Source organism: Cupressus sempervirens, chromosome 3, assembly GCF_028749045.1.
Source record: "Cupressus sempervirens isolate cs-2001-9-10 chromosome 3, ASM2874904v1, whole genome shotgun sequence".
Classification (NCBI taxonomy): domain Eukaryota; kingdom Viridiplantae; phylum Streptophyta; class Pinopsida; order Cupressales; family Cupressaceae; genus Cupressus; species Cupressus sempervirens.
The window spans coordinates 394,994,347-395,015,251 of record NC_143120.1 but is presented as its reverse complement, the minus strand read 5'-3'; the positions used below and the strand labels follow the sequence as shown (position 1 = coordinate 395,015,251).

Below are 20,905 nucleotides of genomic sequence, written 5' to 3'. Positions count from 1 at the left end.
TGATACCTTGTTTGGGACTTGAAACTATCTCCTCGGCACGGTGGGAGTGGACCATTTAGGTTTCATGTGGTTGGGTGGTAGTGCTTTTTACTCTTACCCTTGAGATCCGTCTGTGGTCACCGTGGCTGGAGCTTTCTTGGTTGGCATTTACCTTCACTATGTTCTTGGATTATTATGATGGATGGTTAGATTTTATGATAGATGTTTTATCATTATGGATGTATGGATGTATCAAGTATGTTATTAGTTTCATTTATTTTACTGTACTTTGTATCATGGATTTGAGGATGATGTATCTTTATCTTTACATATGTATATTCTTTTAAGCCTTTCATACCCTGTGACATGTACAGTGGATGATTGAGCATTCCGAATTAAATTGCCAAGAGGCATTCGAAAGAAATGTATATTATGGACATTGAACTTTCTTATTATTCTTTCATGTGGATGTGGTAGTTGTTAGACTTAGAATTAATTAAATTTTAATGTGACTCAACATCTTGGGATCCTTAAGGAATGTAACTGGTTATGTATGTTTTTTGATGATTACATGTTATTGCTTCCGCTACTATGTGTTTGATGTGTATGATATACATTCTTACCTTTTAAAAAAAAAATGTTTAGCAAACTTAGTAAAACTCTAGGTTAATTCTTTTGGATCCCTTGGCGGGGCGTTACATATGGTATCAGAGCCCAAGTTTCTACATTGGGAGCTCTGGGTATATTGGAATGCCACTAGTGTTAACTAATTGAACGAGAATGAAAACTTTAAACTGTTATGTGTATCTCTTTCAAATTGAAACTTGAAACTAGGTGAACTAAAACATAACTTAAATTGTTAGTTGCATATTTTTCATACTTCAACACTTAGACTTCAAAACTAAAGTTATACTTAAACCAAAATTATAGTCAAACTGGAAATTGAAACTAGCTTGTTTGTAAAACATGTATCTGTTGTCTATGTTTTAAAGTAGTGTGTTTTTGTTTATCCTTGGGAGTATTATGTTGATTTTGTTTAGAGAGTTTAGGTGGTCAAATTCAATATTTGTTAGTAAGGACGCATGTTGGATCAATATGGTTTTCGGTTTACTATTAAACCAGAATTATATTGCTCTAAGTGATTTAAAGTATATGTGTATGCTTATGATACCATCTTGTATCTGGATATTATTGTAGGATGATATCTGGGGCGATATCTTTTGTTATAAGCCATAGCCCAGACCATGGTGAAGGCCATGGATGAGACAGAGCTATCAGTTTCCATGAGTCTATCCATGAAGAACCTATCCAAGATGGGAATAGGGAAGAGCATGTTAGTGAGCATCAGGAAGAGTACTGTAGAGAGCAACAAGTTGTCTCTGAGGAGGTTGAGCTGAGGCAAATGTTACAGACCATCATTGATCGCCTACCTCCTGTTCATGACCATGATAGAGCACCTCGGACAGGACTTGAGCATAGACCTAAGAGCATGAACTCTCATCAAGCTCGTAATGCATGGCGTAATAAGCACCACCAGCATTACCAGCCATATCTGGGTAATCAAGGTGTAGGTGGCAATAGGAAACCTCCTTCTGGGGGTAACCAACGGCAGGAAGGTACTTATCCTCCAGCACAGTGTGGTGGCGATGGTTCCAATGCTAGGAACCATCACAAGGTTCATCGCAACAAGCCCAACCAGTATGATCGACCGTCTCAGAGTGTTCAACCTTATCCTAGTGGGGGTAGTTTCTTGCAGTCTAGTGCACCTAAAGTTTAGAGTAGCTTCGATGGAGAGTTTTTCATATGTAGACAACATGGACACAAGGTGTCTCATTATCCTCAAAGGAAACCTCAACCCTTGGATTAGAGACCCGTAGCTTCAGAACCTACGGTTGGTGATATGGGTAGATCCCAAAGAGTGTTCTTAGTGGAGACATATCCTCCTGTAGGGGAAAGGTTCCCATTGGACCCACACAGCGAGACCCTTAGTTTTATCATTCATGTACGCTTCCAGGAGTAAGCTTAAGTCTATGGGGGGTGGATGTAGTGCCTGCCCCTAGTTCACATTTTGTTTTAATTGCTAAACTCTTTTAGGCCAGTTTTATACTTGATGCTTAGTAGCATTACTTTCAGATTATCAGATGTTGTTTTACACTCAATTTATTATATGATAAGATTACTTGGTACTCTATATTTCATGCATGTATGATGATTATTCAATGTTTTCAATTATCGATGATGATTAGTTAGATGGTTTATTATCACATGTACTTTCTTATGGATACTTACCCCATACTACATGTGTATGGTGTGTGTGTTTGTTTTCTTTATGTATGGTGTTTCTGATGTGGTTAAGGAAGGGAGTCGTAGTCACCTGCTAGTCGGGATCTACACAATGCACCACTTCCCGTCATTGTCTGTATAGCTTAGAATATTGTGTCTATACATGCATGAATTTTATGCAGGTTGCAAGTACCGGGTATCGACTTCCCTGAATTGCCAGGATGAGCGTACCCTATCGCATTATCTCAATGGTAAGAGAGGGGAGATAAACTCTTAAGTCCAAATCCTAAACCCTTTAGCCAATTGTCCTAATTGATAATTAGGACAAGTATCTGAGTTAAGTACCCTCCGAATGCATCAAATGATGTTATTTCGTGATTATAACCCTTTTGTTTAATTTAGTATGTGTTCTTCTATGATGGGTTTTCATATGTTGCTTTATGAGTCCTTGATGTATTTTCTATTAATTAAGTTTAATTAAAAAGATTAATTAACGATTTAATTTAATAGAAAATTATTATGGTAAGTTAATATTTAATTATATTTAATTAATTGAGAAATTAATTAGATAAAAAGAATTAAATTTGGAGATAAAAGTTTTAAGTATAATTTTAGAATGTGATAATATTTATTTAATTTAATAATTATATATATTTAGAGTTTGTTTTTAAATAAATGCTAAATATTATTATAAATTGAATTAATAAATATTTTATCAATTAAAGTTTCTTAAATAAATTAAAAGTGGAAAGGATATTAAATTATTAAAGGTTTCTAGATCGCATGATCTAAGCATGAGTTTAAATATAAAAGAAATTAATTAAAATGATTAATTAATGATTTAATTTAATAGAAGGTTATTATGATATTTTAATATTTGATTATATTTAATTAATTGAGAAATTAATTAAATAAAAAGAATTAAATTTGGAGATAAAAGTTTAAGGATAATTTAGAACATTATAATATTTATTTAATTTAATAATAATATATTTAGAGTTCATTTTTAAATAAATGCTAAATATTATTGTTATTTAAGTTAATTAAATATTTTATCAATTAAGTTTCTAAAATAAATTAAAAAGTGAAAATATATTAATTATTAAAAGTTGTAAGATTGCATGATGCGAGCATGTGTTGAAAATAAAGAAATAAATTAAAAGATAAAATAAGAGGAAATAATAATGTTATTTTAATTTCATAATGTGCGCATGGGATTAAAAGTAATAAAGATTAAAAATAGAAGTCAAGTGGAAAAATTAAATAAAGTTGTTTAATGATTCATTTAATATGCATTAAAAAGATAAAGCAAAGATTAATAAAAGTTAAATTTGGAGTTAACTTAGTGAGGAAAGAGTCTTCTCGGGTGAACGCACAATTAGTGCCCTGATTTGAGAAGACTCCTTATCACAACTTTGGGGGTTCATTTTTGGGGGACAGGAATTTGGACAAGGAATTGGGGGGAGACAGAAATTTTGGGAGACACTTTTGGAAGCAAATTTCAGAAGGTGAATTCTAAAGAAGATTTTCAGAAGAAAGGTTATCGAAGAGGAGTGAATTCTCTTACAGTTTTTGGAGATTGCATAATAGCATCAGGTTGAGGTAGGGTCTTGTGTTTGATCACGGGTTGAATTATGCAATTTGATAATCCTGTCTTCTTCGTGCTTGTGGATTATAAATTCGAATTGTCTGGATTCCACTGTTTGATCCTTTCGCTCTCTTGTTATGAACCTTATGATACTATATTGTATTTCATCTATATAATAGAATTGGAAGAATAAATCAATTTGAAACCCTCGTTCTAGATGATAGAATTTTACAAATTAAACTAGGGAGAGCTTTTGAAAGAAAAGAAAATCTTGATTGGAAAATTTTATTAAAATGAAAGAGAAGGAATTTGTTATATAAATTTTATATTAAAAAAGAGACGATATTCTTTTAAGGAATATTTTAATTTAGAGATCTGGGTGGTTAGTTCTATCAGATTAAAATTTCAATCATTTATTAAAAAAAAAAAAAAAATCAATAAATAAATATATATATATATATATATATATATATATATTGGAAAAAGAAGATTGTTTAAAACAATGTTTATAAAATTAAATATATTTGAAAAGTATTAATATAAAAATTTTGAACAAAAAAAAAAAAAAAATTATATTAATATGGGGGGGGGGAGGGGTCATTGACCCACACCCCCACCCATCCTTTCACTGCCGTGTGTCGCAGTAGGTATTGCTGCGACAGCAGCCAGTAGCGATTTAATATCGCTTGATCATATTTTGTTTTGATTTATTAGTTAGGTTATGATAAAGTTTTATATATTAAGTTTAATTATATATATATATATATATATATATATAAATTTATGCATTATTAATATTTATTAAATATTATTTAATAAATGAATGTTTATCATAGTTGTTATTATTGAATTAATTAATGATTATGAATATTATTTATTAGAGAATTTTGTTAATAGACATTGTTTATTAATTAATTATTTATTATTAAATAAATAATAATTATTAATTATTAAATAAATAATAATTATTAATTTAGTAAGGTAAATTGGTTTTGGGATTAACTAAATTAATAAGAAATATCATAATTATGTTATTATTTAAAAAAAAATTTGAAATTGAGATTTTTATTATTTATTTAATAATCAATTATTATTATTTTAATAATTAATAAATGATTATTATTTAGTCAAGATTTATCTAAGACAAGAATGAGTTAACTCGTAAAGTAAACTATGAAAACTTATTACTTGAAATATATATGAAATTGGGAATAGAGACCTTACATTGGCTCAATAGTATATTATCAACCAATTTGAAATACAAGAGTATTTACTTGAACTCTACACTAAAATTGAAACCCTCTTGTTTAACTCAAACTATGTGTTTTCTAATTCAACCAAACTGTAGATTGTCCTTTTTATGTGTTCTTTGTACTGCTTATGTTTGGGGGTTGTTCTAGTATTGACTAGTCCTAGGTTGTTACCAGAGGCTCGGAGATTATGTGAATGTGATGTTATGTTATTTTGATCTCGATCTTTTAAACCCAACCCTGGTGATGTGTTGATATGCTCTATGACATGTTTGTGATTACTGTTTGTTATTGCTTTCTAGTTTCCTGGTGTGAAGTTGAAGTGTATGTATATAAGATACCTGACTTAACCATTTTTGAGTCATCGATCAGTTATATTGGATAACCATTTTTGAGTCATCGATCAGTTATATTTGATAACCATTTTTGAGTCTCGATCAGTTATACTTGGATTGCTTTTCGGTCGGTTGAGAGGACTGAAGTGTTTGTTATGTTCTTGATGATGTCATGTGTTGACTTGACCATTTTGGAGTCTTTGATCAGTATTGTGATTTATTATTGGGATACTTTCTGGTTGATCATTGGAGAACCATTGGATTTTGTGATTTATCATTGATGCCTTCAGTTGCTGATAGAGAACTATTGTGATCATATGATTATTATTTGATGCTTATCTGTTGCTCATGAAGAACTGATGTAATTTTTGTGGCTTATCTTTTATGATTTTTTTCAGTCGCTTGTATAGGACTGAGGTGATTTTATTATGATTCTTTAATTTGTGATTTCATGAGCCTAGGGTAGGTTATCTATGTGTAGTGTCAGGAAGTGGCTTGCAATGGGGATCGGGGCCCTAAGAGGCTGCCTGGAGTAACCCATTGTAAGTTGTTTTAACAAGTGAAAACATCTCACCTAAATACTGATTTAAATGAACCTAATAAGATAATTGTATGTTCTCTCCCATGCCTTAAGTGCTAGTATAGACTAGGATGGGGTAGAGAGAACAGTTGGTTACGACCTTGCATTCTGTAGTATGCCTCATCAGTACGAGAGGATACTAGTGGCCGCAGGGATCACTGGGGACCCAGGATTCCTAAGGGATTGCTCGGGTAACTTCTACGTGACTTTTGTGATGACACTTTCCTGCTTGCATAGCAGGTTTCCTACGTGTCTTTGTGGTGCCTCTGGGTCTAGATGTCTATCTATGTTGGAACCTTTGCGTTAGTGTACTTTTAGGATTTCCCAGACTTAGAGAGTACTTGTGTTTTGTGTTTTGATACCTTGTTTGGGACTTGAAACTATCTCCTCGGCATGGTGGGAGTGGACCATTTAGGTTCCACGCGGTTGGGTGGTAGTGTTTTTTACTCTTACCCTTGAGATCCTTCTGTGATCACCATGGCTGGAGCTTTCTTGGTTGGCATTTACCTTCACTATGTTCTTGGATTATTATGATGGATGGTTAGATTTTATGATAGATTTTTTATCATTATGAATGTATGGATGTATCAGGTATGTTATTAGTTTCATTTATTTTATTGTACTTTGTATCATGGATTTGAGGATGATGTATCTTTATCTTTACATATGTATATTCTTTTAAGCCTTTCATGCCCTGTGACATGTACAGTGGATGATTGAGCATTCCGAATTAAATTGCCAAGAGGCATTCAGAAAAAATGTATATTATGGACATTGGACTTTCTTATTATTCTTTCAGGTGGATGTGGTAGTTGTTAGACTTAGAATTAATTAAATTTAAATGTGACTCAACGTCTTGGGATCCTTAAGGAATGTAACTGATTATGTATGTTTGTTGATGATTACATGTTATTGATTCCGCTACTATGTGTTTGATGTGTATGATATACATTCTTACCTTCTAAAAAAAAAATGTTTAGCAAACTTAGTGAAACTCTAGGTAAATTCTTTTGGATCCCTTGGCGGGGCGTTACGTATAGATCTATGTGGACCAATGAGAGTAGAAATTTATAATGGTGATAGATATTTCATTTGTTGGGATTTAAATCATGGATAGAAATAACAATTACATGCAAATATAAACAATATTAGAAAATAATAGATCACATAGAAAAGAACACAAGGCACCAAGATTTAATGTGGTTCACCCAATCCTTGGGCTATGTCCACCAAACGACAAGTCCAATATTATTACAATCTAGTGATTACAATCTTGATTACAATCTATAATCCCTTATAGCTCAATACTAGCACAATAACCAATTTTTGCATCACCCACAAAAAAAAAAAGATATAATCCATAACCCTAAGCCCTTTTATACAAGTATTTTTACTAATTTAGGGTTATAATTAATAAAAAACAATCTCCTACTTGGAGATTGATCCTATAGCTATGTCACTACTTCATAAGGCTCCCATTGAATCAAGCTATGTTGTTCTTTTATTCATGTTTAGTCTAGAAGACAAACCGAAGCTGAAGAGGAGTTCAACTTCTCCCTTGTTACTACCTTTGTAAATATATATGCTAGATTTTCATCTGTATGTATCTTGTCCAGCTTTAACTATCTATCATCCAAAACTAACCGAATGAAATGGTACCACAACTGTATGTATTTTGTCTTTGAATTTAGAGCTAAATTTTTTCCAAGATGAATGACACTCTAACTATTTGTAAATAAATAATTATCCCTTTGAGGGTATCCTAATCCTTCTAAGAAGAACTAAAGACATATAATCTCCTTAGATACCTCTATAGAAGAAACATACTCTAACTCTATAGTGGATGAAGCATTAACCTTATGTAATCTAGAAACCCATCTCACTACTGCCCCACCAATAGCAAATACATAACTTGTAGTACTCCACCTAGTATCAATATCCACTATGAAATCTAAGTCAACATAGCTTTGTAAGATAGTAGTAGAGCTCCCAAAGTGTAAACACTTATTGGATGTTCCTCTCAAATATCTAATAATCCTTTTAACTACATTCTAACACTCAATTCCTAGTTCACTCATATATTGACTAACAACTCCCACTACATGTGCAATATCTAGCCTTGTATGTACCATGGTGTAAATCAAGCTTCCTATAGCTAAAGCATAGGGTACCTTGGACATCTTATCCTCCTCTTCTTGTGTCTTGGGACACATATCTTTAGTCAACTCCAAATGACTAGATAAAGGTGTGCTGATAGCTTTAGCATTGTCCATAGAGAAACATTGCAATACCTTCTTAACATAATTAGCCTAAGATAGCATCAATTTTTTGTTCCTCTTATCTCTAAAAATCTCCATATCAAGGATTTGTTTTGCTGCCCCCAAATCCTTCATAGAAAATGCATGTGCTAACTAGTGTTTCAACCCCTTAATCTAATCCATGTTAGACCTAGCTACAAGCCTATCATCAACATATAAATATAAAATAATGTAGTTGTCATCATCTAGCCTCATAAAATAAACACAATGATCTAAATGACACTTACTATACCCATGATCGTGCATAAAACCTTCAACTTTTAGATATCATTGCTAAGGTACTTGCTTCAAGCCATATAAACTTTTCTTCAATCTACACACTAAGTTCTCCTTACCTTTGACCTCAAATCCCTATGGCTGAGTCATATATCTCTTCATCTAAATCACCATGAAGGAAGATTGTTTTAACATCAAGCTACTTTGAATGCAACTCTTTAGTAGCCACAATACTTAAAATAGTATAGATAGAAGTCATTTTAACAACAAAAGAGAATATCTCATCAAAATCAATGCCCTTTCTATGTGCAAATCCTTTTACAACTAACCTAGCTTTAAATATTTCCTTACCTCCATCCTCTTCTTTTAACTTTTAAACCCATTTATTCTATAAATCTCTTTTACTTGCAGGCAACTTGCATAAATCTCATGTCTAAATTTTAGCAAAGAGTCTATTTTGCCTTTCATTGTAGACTTCCACTGAATCTTAGTATCCACCTCCACAACTTCATCATAACATTTAGGTTCATCAGCATTAGTAAGTAAAATAGAATAAAATGAAGGAGCAAATATTTTTGGAGGTCTACTTAGCCTTGTTGACCATCTAACTATCATGCTCAAAATCTACAAGGAAAAACACAACCAACAATTTTTTGTTTTGAAAGGTGAACTAAAGGATAGTATGAAACAACCTATACTATGCTATGAATATCATATCAAACTATGGGTGCTTGGAATATAACTACACATATCCCTTGAGAGTATTGGAATGGCTACTTTGACCAATCAATGAGTTGAAGATAATTAATTTTAGTTGATATGGAGGAATTTTCTTTCATACGAATTTCTAGACTTCAAGTTCCAAGGAAGAGAAATAAGCTTATCTAATATTCATTGAACAACTAAGGTGTAGCATAAGAGTTAGATGATGATATCCTTTTGATTCTATGTTCCTAACCTAGTAATGGGACATTGTGCATAAAGATGTGAAGTATGGTCTTAGTTCATGAACCTAAAAAATCAAGGGTATGTAGATATACATATTTGTTCTACATATTCTTCTTATAATTCATTATTCAATATATATACATTTTCTTTTGCATCTCTTGAAGTTATCTTAATTTATTCCATTTTATTTCATCATTATAATAAGTATTACTAATATTTTTTTTGTTCTTCTATATATGTATATATATTTTCAATCTATTTATAAGTATAGGTGTACAATTTTAATGAATTCTTGCATATTACCTTCCCATATGACTCTAATTTATTAGCCTAACCATATACCATTATTTGACTATGACGGTGTATGAATATGTTTATTAATTATATTAATTTTGAGTTCCTCAAAAATCTTATTATTACTTATCAACTATTTAGTGATGGTTAACATCAAAGTTGGATTACTTCCAATACAATGATAATTTCATTAAGTTTATTTACTAACTATAGGTCACATCCTTATAAGTTAATGAAATTAAGTAAATAAGGGAATTATAAGGGCCAAACAATTATTACAAATCTAATAACTAATGTATTTAAATTCTTATCTATCTCACACTATCCCACCATCTTACCTTACCTCTCTTTATCAAAAAAATAAAATATCAAAATAAAAGCACCATAAATAATTATGAGATAGAAACTTAACTCATACCTATGTCCCCATGTTACTCAACCCTTCTTCCTAATACTTTACTTTAACATGCGATTACTCATGTCTAAAACCCAAGTCCATAATAAGTTTTCACTTAATACACTAACAGTTAAATTAACATTCTATTTCTATGTGTCATGATCCCTAGGTTAGCTTATTCTCTTCCTCCCATGGTGGAGGCACCCAAGGAAAGGAGGATTCTGACATTAGTCAAAGCAAAACCAAACTTTAACATACTCCCATGCACTCCAAAAAGTTTTCAAGAGAATAGGCGACTTAAATCAAGGTGTTATGATATATGTTAGTAAGGGGTCTTTTCTTAGGTTTGATTGGGTGGGTGGGGCCCACTATCTCCCCTATGCTTATTTTCAAACATTGACTATCCTATTGTTTTAAAAGATGGATGGCCAAGTCCTTGTCTTGTTTTGTTTATGTTTAAGTTTTTATTTTATAGGGGGATGTTATTATTATTATTATTATTTAGGATGCTATCAAGTCTAAGGGGATAAATACCTAGGGAATTTCACCACGCTTGACTTGACATTACCTTTTGTATATATATATATATATATATAAAACTTGTGAGATTGTGACTCAAGGGTCACAGGACTTATATGAGTCCTTATTTTTAAAGTTTATGAACTAGCATTTTATTACTAGTTTGAGTCTCATCTCTAATGTATTATTTCTTATTATTCTAACCATGGGATTCCCAAGGTATATTACTTTTGAATATTTTATTTCTATATAATTTGGGGGAGGAATTATTTTCTTCTCTGATACATATTGCAGAGAATAAGATATGCATCTACAACAACTTTTTCTTTTTGTATTTTTTAACTAAGTCATACAAATTGTTGTTTCCTTTCACTTTAACTATGAAGCTAAAGTGATTGATTGATGATGAAATTGCTGTTATCCCCAAATCTATATAACCCTAGAGGTTTCAAGGTTTATCATTCCAATGTATAGGTTCTATTAGAACTCAAAAACCCAATGAATGCATTTCCATGCATGTAAAAAAGAACTATTAAAAAAATGCTATCACTTTCTTCCATTGTATCAAATGCATGATACATGATTTTACAATTCAATCACCTATGTTTTCAAATTGAACCAACTGTACCAATAAGAATTTTCCACACAACAACTATGAAATATTTATACCAAAGGATTTATAAAAAAAAATAAGGAGGAGTGTTTGATTCACATGACTTCTCCATATTACATTCAATCACATAATTGTGAACTTACAATGATTTACTCAGTCTACCCTACATGATTTTAACAAGAATTATCCTACATGAAGACTCCATAAGATTTAAATATAAGCTAAATGCATAGATCTTCATATTTTCAAAAGCTTGATCATCTAATTTTAACATCCCTTTCCTGAAAAATGAACATTTCCATGCAAGGACAACTATATTCATTTTTCTCAAGACTTCACTTTATATAATTACCCTTTGAATTACAATGAACCAACAAAGAAAACTTAATATCATAACACATCGAGAGGTGAGAATGGGAAAATTTGTCTCTCCACACACTTGACTTTCAACATTTCCAAAAATGAAACCCTAATATCTTCATAGGAACCATCCTTTCAAAACCTACTAACAACACAAATTTGGGAACCATGGAGGCTCATCTCCCATCCTAGGCTTCTATGAAGCCACCCACCAAGCACGGGAAACAAGATTCAAACTGAGTTTCATTTCAATCTTACAAATGCATAAACATCACATTAGAAAACTTGAACAATCCCATCCCAAGGGTATTTTACAATGGTTCACCAATGGAACCTTGAACACAGGGCGAAGGTGTCTTTTCAAAAAGGAGACTTGCCATATAAACCATATTTTCAATAAACAAATTTTTCATGCCCTTTTGGGGCTTTTCACAAATCATCAAATTCCATGCTCTTTTGGGGCTTCCACAAACATCCTCCAAACATACTACCAACGCTTATAGCTTCCTTGAAGCTCATACTCCATTAATTTCCTTTCTACATCATCTTTCCCTTATCACCCTCAAATCAAGATATGAATGTATATGGAATACAATGGAGCCCATACTCCAAGGTTCTCAACTATATTTCAAGCCTAACTAAGCCCTTCACCCCAAAATTCTCTTCCCTTCCCAAAGGGTGAGGGAACAATACTTGACATTCAAATCAAAACAAGTAGATTCAAGAAATAAAATCAAAATTTTTTGTGAAACACAATGTACAATTACACTACCACAACATAATACAAAGACTCACAATGGAAATACATGATCCCATAACAACACTCCATGCTTGCAGATTCATTATGCAATTCAAAAAGAAAAATAATCATGGTTTGAACACTAACCTTGGTCCAAGCTAATTGCAATTGTAGTTGATGAAGAGCTCCCTTAGCCTCCCTCCAAAAACCCTAACTATCTCTAAACTTAGAGAGTGGGTGAACATCCCACTAGAATGTCCAAGACTCTCTTAAAAGGTCTTCCCACTAACTATTTTAGCAAAAAACACCAAGCCCGTTCCTCTTAAAAACTTGTCTCCCTCTAAGTTTGCTATTTTTGACTTAGTGGAAACATGGAAAAGAGCTCATGTGACAACTCCATTTTCGAATTTATGGAAGAAGGCATTAGTAAAGGGGTCCCTAGGCTTTCTAGTCATTATCATGGTCAATATTAGGTCCCTAACATCTTATACTATCATATGGGTAGCTTATTTTCACATAATAGACACTTTGGGACCACCTAATGACCCTTCAAAATCCTAGCCAAGTCTAAATTCGAATTTCTTTTTGATAATGACCCATCCTAGCCCTTGTCAACTGGGTTTGCTTAATCATTAACAAGGTAATTAGTTTTAGGGTAAAATGCTACCATGACCAAAACCCTAAATGACATGTCATTAACACACAAAATCCACAAGTGTCAAGTGACACATAAAAGCACATCCCACATCATCATGACATGTCCCTAATGCATCTTTATGATTGAAAATTTCACACACAAGAAAGCTCACATTTATGAAATAAAATACATCACAATGAGGCTTTTGAATCTTCCAAAGATTCGCCTTGGCTAAATTGTGTTCACATAGGTTTGGACCTTTTTTCCTCCCAAAAATTTCTATGGTTCCACTTCCTGCACATTAAACTCGAGCCTCAGTAGTCCAAGGAGATCATATAAAATATATATCATAAATGCATATAATTTGAAATGTTATGTAATCCATATTAACATAATTCAATTAAATTTCCTTTCCTATTCATTTAAAATAATCCATTCAAAATGTTAAAATATCAAAATCTACATATCATAAATCATCATAATCAAATTAATATTTGTCTGCATATCACATGAAATCATAATCATCATAATCAAATTAACATTTATCTACATATCACATTAAATCATAATCATCATAATCAAATTAACATTTCACATCACATCATACTCTAATTCTATCCAATCATAAAGTTGCGCTCATATGTGTTTGATCATTCCATTCACAATATCAAGTTCTGAGTACATATCCTAGATGAAAAACATGATTGTAAATGTTAAAATCAATAGATAAAATAAGCCATTGTCCTTCTAAGTCTTGAATAATGTCAAAAATCCATATCCTAAATATCAAAATGCAAGTAACATAACCCCACTTAAACATTATGATTTCACATTATAAGCATTCGCACAATTCAACTTCTATCAAAGCAATTGAAAAAGGTTAGAACATGAACAAAATCATTAATTATATCATTTAGATCATAATGCACAAACATAAGTGCAAATAATCAAAATGCAAATATTAAAATAACATAACCCTATAGTCTCAAAAGTATATCAAAACATCAAATTAGAAGTATCATAATGCAAATATGTCATCTATACCATGATGGATCAGGTGAGGCCTCTCACTAACATTCATGGGGTTGAGTGGTATTTGTTGTTGCAGTTGTTGCACATCATGAGGAATGGCTAGAACATCATCTTTTGGAGTATCATCTAGCACTACATAATCATCTTCTTTCTTCTCATGTTTCTGCAATAGATCTTTGTACAACACTTTCTCATTGAATATGATATCCTTGCTTTTTACAATTTTATGATTTTCAAAATCTCAAAGCCTATAACCAAATTAATTATTGCCATATCCAAAAAATACACATTTCTTTGACTTAGATTCTAGAGTGTTTCTATTTTCAAAATCTATATGAGCAAATGCTTCACAACCAAAGGTTTTGAGAAAAGAATAACTCACCTTCTTACTAGTTCATGCTTACTCTAGAATACCACAACCCAAAGGAGTAGAGGGACCCCTATTAATCAAATATACAACACTATTGATAGCCTCTACCCACATGTGTAAGGGAAACTCAACTTGCAACCTCATGCCCCTTGTATGCTCCATTATAGTCCTGTTCATGCGTTCAACCAATCCATTTTCTAGTGGAATCCTTGGAATAGTTTTCTATCTATGAATACCATTAGTGGAGCAATAATCTTCAAATTCATCATTGCAATACTCACCACCATTATCAAATCTGAGACATTTTAGTTTCTTACCTATCTCATTTTTAGCCAAGCATTTCCATTTCTTAAAAGTTTGAAATACATCAAATTTTTTTCTAAGAAAATAAATCGATACATTTGTAGTTGCATAAGGTAACATAATAATGAGAGCCACCAAGGGAAGATATCTAAGTCAGTCCCCATACATCAATATGCACAAGCTCTAATTTTTCCTTTTTATTTTCCTTCCCAGTCTTCACAAAACTCACTCTCTTTTGTTTTCAATACACACAACTTTCATAGAAATCCATATTAACACATTTCAAAGCTAGTAAAACATTCTTTGAATGAAGTACTTTCAAACATTTCTCACTCATGTGCCCAAGTCTATTGTGCCACAATGCTATATCAGAATCTACAATAGCTATTTGTTCTTCTTGCTCAACTGTAGCAACTATTCCTTAACATTCATTTTTCTCTTAAATAATTAAAGTAGAAGGAACAATATGACCTATACAAAGATGTAAGGTGCATACTTTCACACCTTTTTCTACTACAAGGGAACCTTTTGAAAGCTTCCAATTTTTCATCATTAAAAGTAACTACACAACCCTTATCACTAAGTTTTTCTATTGAAATTAAATTCCTACTCAGCCTTGGAACATGTCTTACCTCATGTAGTAGCCAATAATTTCCATTCTACAACTTAATCTTAACTTTTTCCTTTCCAACAATTTGGTAGGGTTCATTATCCCCCAAATAAACAACCCCAAAATCCCCTTGGACATAATCAATGAAATAACCTCTATGAGGTGTAGCATGAAATGAAGCACCAGAATCTAAAATGCATGAATCATCAACACTTTCTAAAGATAGAAGCAAAGAATCCTCTTCAGATTTATTACTTACCACATTTGCCTCCTTATCTCCATTTGGTTTATCTCCTTCATTTTTCTTTTAAGTCCAACAATCTTTCTTCATATGCCCTAGTTTCCCATAGTACTAGTAGTCATTTGGTCCTCTCAAATGAGACCTCCTCCTTTTTTGCTTTCATCTTGATTTCCCATAATTTTGAGAATTTTTTCCTCTCTTAGTTTCCCTACCTCTACTATGTGCGTTCAAGGCACTTCCTAATGTAGATCCACCTAAGGTTTTCTTGCAAGTTTCCTCACTCAAAATAACATTGATCACATCATCATATTTTAGGGTACTAGATCCAAAAATAGAATTACTCACAACCATTACCAAACCATTCCAAATTTTAGGAAAAGAAACAAAATCAAGAGAGCCCTAATTTCTTCATCAAAATTAATAGCCACGAAAGATAACTAACTAGTAATAGTGTTAAACTCTTTTAAATGATCTGCAATAGATCCACCTTCTACCATTTTCATATTGAATAAATGCATCATGAAAAATACCTTTTTTGAAGTTGAGGTCTTTTCATACAATTTCCTTAGGGTTTCCATCAACTCTTCTGTCATCTTCAGCTTTGTAATACTAAATGCCATTGATAGTGTGAGGCATAATTGAATGCTTCCAAGTGCCTTTCTATCTAAAAGATCCCAATTTTTATTTGACATAGATCCCTAATTCTCAATTTTTCCTTCCAACAACTTCCATAAATCCTTCTAATAAAGACAGTCTTCCATTTGCATCTTCCACAACTGAAAGTTTTTCCTATTAAACTTGTCGACCCTCAGCTTACCCTCATCTTCCATTGCTTCCACTCAACTATGAGACTTCCACTCAACCTTAAGACTTTCCTGTAGAGGATAACTGGAAAAAAAAACTCTCTTTGATACCACTTGTTAGGATTTAAACCATAGAAGAAAAAAAATAATTACATGCAAATATAAACAATATTAGAAAATAATAGATCACACATAAATGAATACAAGGCACCAAGATATAACGTGGTTCACCCAATCCCCAGGCCACATCCACCAAATAGAAAGTCCAATATTATAACGATGTAGTGATTATAATTTGTAATCCCTTATAGCTCAATATCACCGCAAGAACTAATTTTTACATCACCCACACAAAAAAAAAAGAAACAATCTATAACACTAAGCCCTTTTATACAAGTATTTTTACCACTTTAGGGTTATAATTAATAATTATATGTTAGCCCAAAATCTTGATCAAATAGGGCCCAAAAAATAATTCTTGAGGGCTTAGCCCTTGAATCCCCAAACATCCATGGCCTAACGGCCCTAATTGTATTGGGGGCTACCACCCCCAAACCCCTGTTCGAGGCTAGGCCTAGCTCTAAACCCCACCAAGGAATTATGAAGTATGTACAATACTTCCCTAATCGGTCACCACAATCTAACAATCTCCCACTTGGGGACTGATCAAGCTCTACACTAAACAACATCATATTGTTTTTTGATGATTATTCTAGGATGATGACTATCATGTTTATGAAGTTGAAGTCACATTCATTTGATATGTTCAAATGGCATAAATATTGAGTTGAGAAAGAAAATGGTAAACAATTGGAATGTTTGAGATCTAATAAAGGTGGTGAGTTTATGTCTATTGAACTCACTAAATTTTGTGCTAATCATGGAATTAAGAGACAACTATCAGTACCAAGGACACCGTAATAGAATGGGATTGATGAAAGAAGGAATAGATCAATTGTGCATTTTACAAGAACACTACTAATTGAAAAGGTAATTGTTCAAAATATTTTTTAGAGAAGTTATTAGCATTATAGTTTACACTCTCACTTGAGTTAAACTAAGGAATGGAATAAATAAAATAGTTTATGAACTCTAGTATGGTCATATATCTAATGTGATTTATTTCAAGATATTTGGAAGTAGATGTTACATTCATAAACATGCAAGGAATGAAATTTTTGATTCTAAAAGTGATGAAAGCATTTTCCTTGGTTATTCTTCTATGAGAAAAATATATAAATTCTTGAACAAGGTTACTAACACAAAGATTGAAAGTGGATTTATAAGAACTGATGAGTTTATAGACAATAAAAATGAGGAAACCAAAAAGGAACCTAGAAATTACAAAAAATAATCTATATATATGAAGATTATGTCTTATTCTAGAAACAACAGAGATCCATTGAACATCAACCTATAGTACTTGAGCCATAGATAGAACATCCATAATAGGATATTTAGCCCCAAGTGAGTAAAGATAATATTGGAAATCAGAGAACATAACTTGTCCTAGAAAAATATGTAAGAAAGAACCATTCAACTAAATAAATCATTGCAAATAAAAGTGTTTGAGTCATGACAAGAAGTAAGTTTAAGAACAATACAAATTTGATTGCTGAGTTTCAACCAAGAACTATGAAATATGCACTTAACTATAAAGACTAGAGTAATAATATGAATGAAGAGATAGATCATATTGAGAAAAAAAAAACACATGAACACTAGTACCAAGACCAGTTTATAAGAATATGATTAGAACAAAGTGAATTTTTAGAAATTATGAGAATGGTGAATTTATAAGGAACAAGGATAGATTAGTTTGTAAAGGTTGTGTTGGGGCTCAAAATTGTAGCCCTGATTTTGAGCACCATTGAGAATTTTGAGCCCTATAAACACTTTTAAATGCCTATGTACCCAGCTATGAAGTTGAAGCCTAAAAGGTGTTCAATGCTTCTAGAACCTTCTATCTAGCCTTTCTAAGTGTTCCATGAAGTTAAATTTCCATTCTAAGAAATTTTGTAAAGTCCTGTTTTGAGCTAGTTCCAAATTTTCTTTTTCACTTAAGTGTTAAATAGTGACAGGAGGTCTTGTTTGCATTCAAATAACTTGCACCTAGAAATGTTCTATGATTTACCACTTTGGGAATGTCTAGGGTCCATACTCGAGAACCTATGTTTTAGATTTCAATTCATTTTGAGTTCGTTTGACTAGGTTTTGAATCCCTCAAAGTTGGTAGTTTACTATTTTCACACATTTGCAAATGGCACACATTTCTAGGAAGCCATGTTTGACAAGTTATAACTTTATACCAATTGACCAAAATGATGAATTTTCTTTTGTGTTGTATTATAGACATCAGAGACTTATAATGTTTCAAGTTTCAGCTCATGATGAATCCATTTGATCAGTTTTCAAGTGCGATTCCAAATGGAATTTCTATCTTTTACTGGTGTCAGTATTTGCAGATCAATTAGTAGCCCTGTACGTGATGTTATATCTCCTAATCCATGATAGGTCAAGTCAAGTAGATTGTACTCCAGTGTTGTACTCCAAAAATACTTTAAGTGTGTCAGTTTTTAAGTCTTGACGAATCCATCTACACACTTTTCTAGGTCAATTCCATTTGCAAAAAGTGTCTTTCTGTTAGTGTTTCTAGCTTGCAAAATCCAAGTAGCCTACTTTGATTGATCATCATTTGCACCATGTTATTTTTCATGAGCCCAAATCACAAATCCATAATGTCCTCATGATAGAGAATCGATGCCCCAATTTTTGTCTTCCCAAGTGTTAGTTTGCCTAGTTTTTGAAGCCAATTTCGAACCCAATTTAGTGTTTTTTGACATGTTTATCTGTAGGTGATTTTGAGAGGTCAACTTTGACAGTGAATATCTTTTGGCTCCAAATTTTCATGAGACAAGATTTGACGGGGTAAGAGTATGCAAAAGAGAGAATCAATGTGCCAATTCTTAAAGCTCCGTCAAGTGTTTAGGTTAGTTTTTAAAGGCAATCAAAGGACCTCCCAGCACAAAGTTGACAGTCTGCAAGAAAGTGATAAAATGAGTTTTTACTAATGGTTCATTGACTGAACTTGATTCTAATCAGTTCAAGATGATCAATAGATCAATTTGACATTTCAGGTGTTCAAAAATGAATTTTTTTTTTTAGTCAGACCCATTATGGGGCCCAATTAATTCCACCAGGAAAAAGTGAAGTGATATTTGGGGGTTGATTTTAATGTAATAATGAAATACATGCATATTAGTGGTCCAAGTTTTAACATGTATGCAAGATTGCATTAGTAATGATAAATGAGTATTTTGATCAGAGGTTTGTCTTCTGAGCCATCCATTTTATTTTCCATGAGTTTACGAGATGTTAAAAGAATAATTAGAGCATTGGTCAAAGAGATCATTCCTTGTAGATGGCCATTTAAAAGAAACATCCACATGTGTGTTAAGTTTAAAAGGGGGAAGCTGCTGAGATGAACAAGAGGTCATTCAAGTATGCTTGGGTGCTTGATAAACTAAAGGCTGAGCATGAACATGATATCACCATTGATATTGCTCTATGGAAGTTTGAGACCACAAGGTACTACTGCACTGTGATTGATGCTCCTGGCCATTGTGATTTCATTAAGAACATGATTACTAGAACATCCCAAGTTGATTGTGTAGTGTTGATTATTGATTCAACAATTGGAGGCATTGCCTGGTGATAATGTGGGATTCAATGTCAAGAATGTTGCTGTGAAGGATTTCAAGAGAGGATATGTGGCCTCTGAATCCAAGAATGACCCTACCAAGGAGGGTGCTAATTTCATAGCTCAAGTTATCATCATGAACCATCCAGGCCAAATTGGAAATGGGTATGCGCCAGTGCTGGATTTCCACACATGCCACATTGCTATGAAGTTTTTTGAGATCATGACCAAGGTTGACAAATGATCTGGCAAGGAGCTTGAGTAGATCAAAGGCTGACCAAGCAGTGATAAGTGTCACGGTGAAAGCAACAATATTCTCAAATAAAAGGTTCCAAGTTTGATAGAAGGAAAATAACAAAGGTAGCGATACAAATATTCCAATAGCATGGCTCACGCTAAACACAAAACATGAATCGCTAAGAGGAATCCAAGTAGCCTATGCAAAGAAAAGAGTTTGAAGGTTACACTAAAAAAACAAAGGCACCATAGTATGAAGCTTTCCACACTAGTACAGAGGTGATAATGTAATCAAAACAACATGTTATTTAAATGGAAGCCACTGGAAGACCAAGCTATAGATTATAAATAGGGGAGTTTTATAAAGCCGTAGTCAAAAACATTGCTCACGCCAAATAATAAGGAGGCATCTTTTGACTCAGAGGCAACCACCAAGCTACACGTAGGGAAGTTCTAGTTATAGGAATAGCTACAACTTTGAAGTTTCCAAGCTTAAAGAGGTAAAACACAGGGGAAATGCCTTAATAAGGCATTATCCCATATGCACAATGTG

The 20,905-nt window shown here is 32.6% G+C and overlaps 1 pseudogene; it reads left to right on the top strand.

Annotated features, from left to right (window-relative positions):
* The first annotated feature begins 1,381 nt into the window (after positions 1–1,381).
* LOC149566680 (elongation factor 1-alpha pseudogene) lies at positions 1,382–20,380 on the top strand (annotated as a pseudogene).
* The last annotated feature ends 525 nt before the right edge of the window (positions 20,381–20,905 follow it).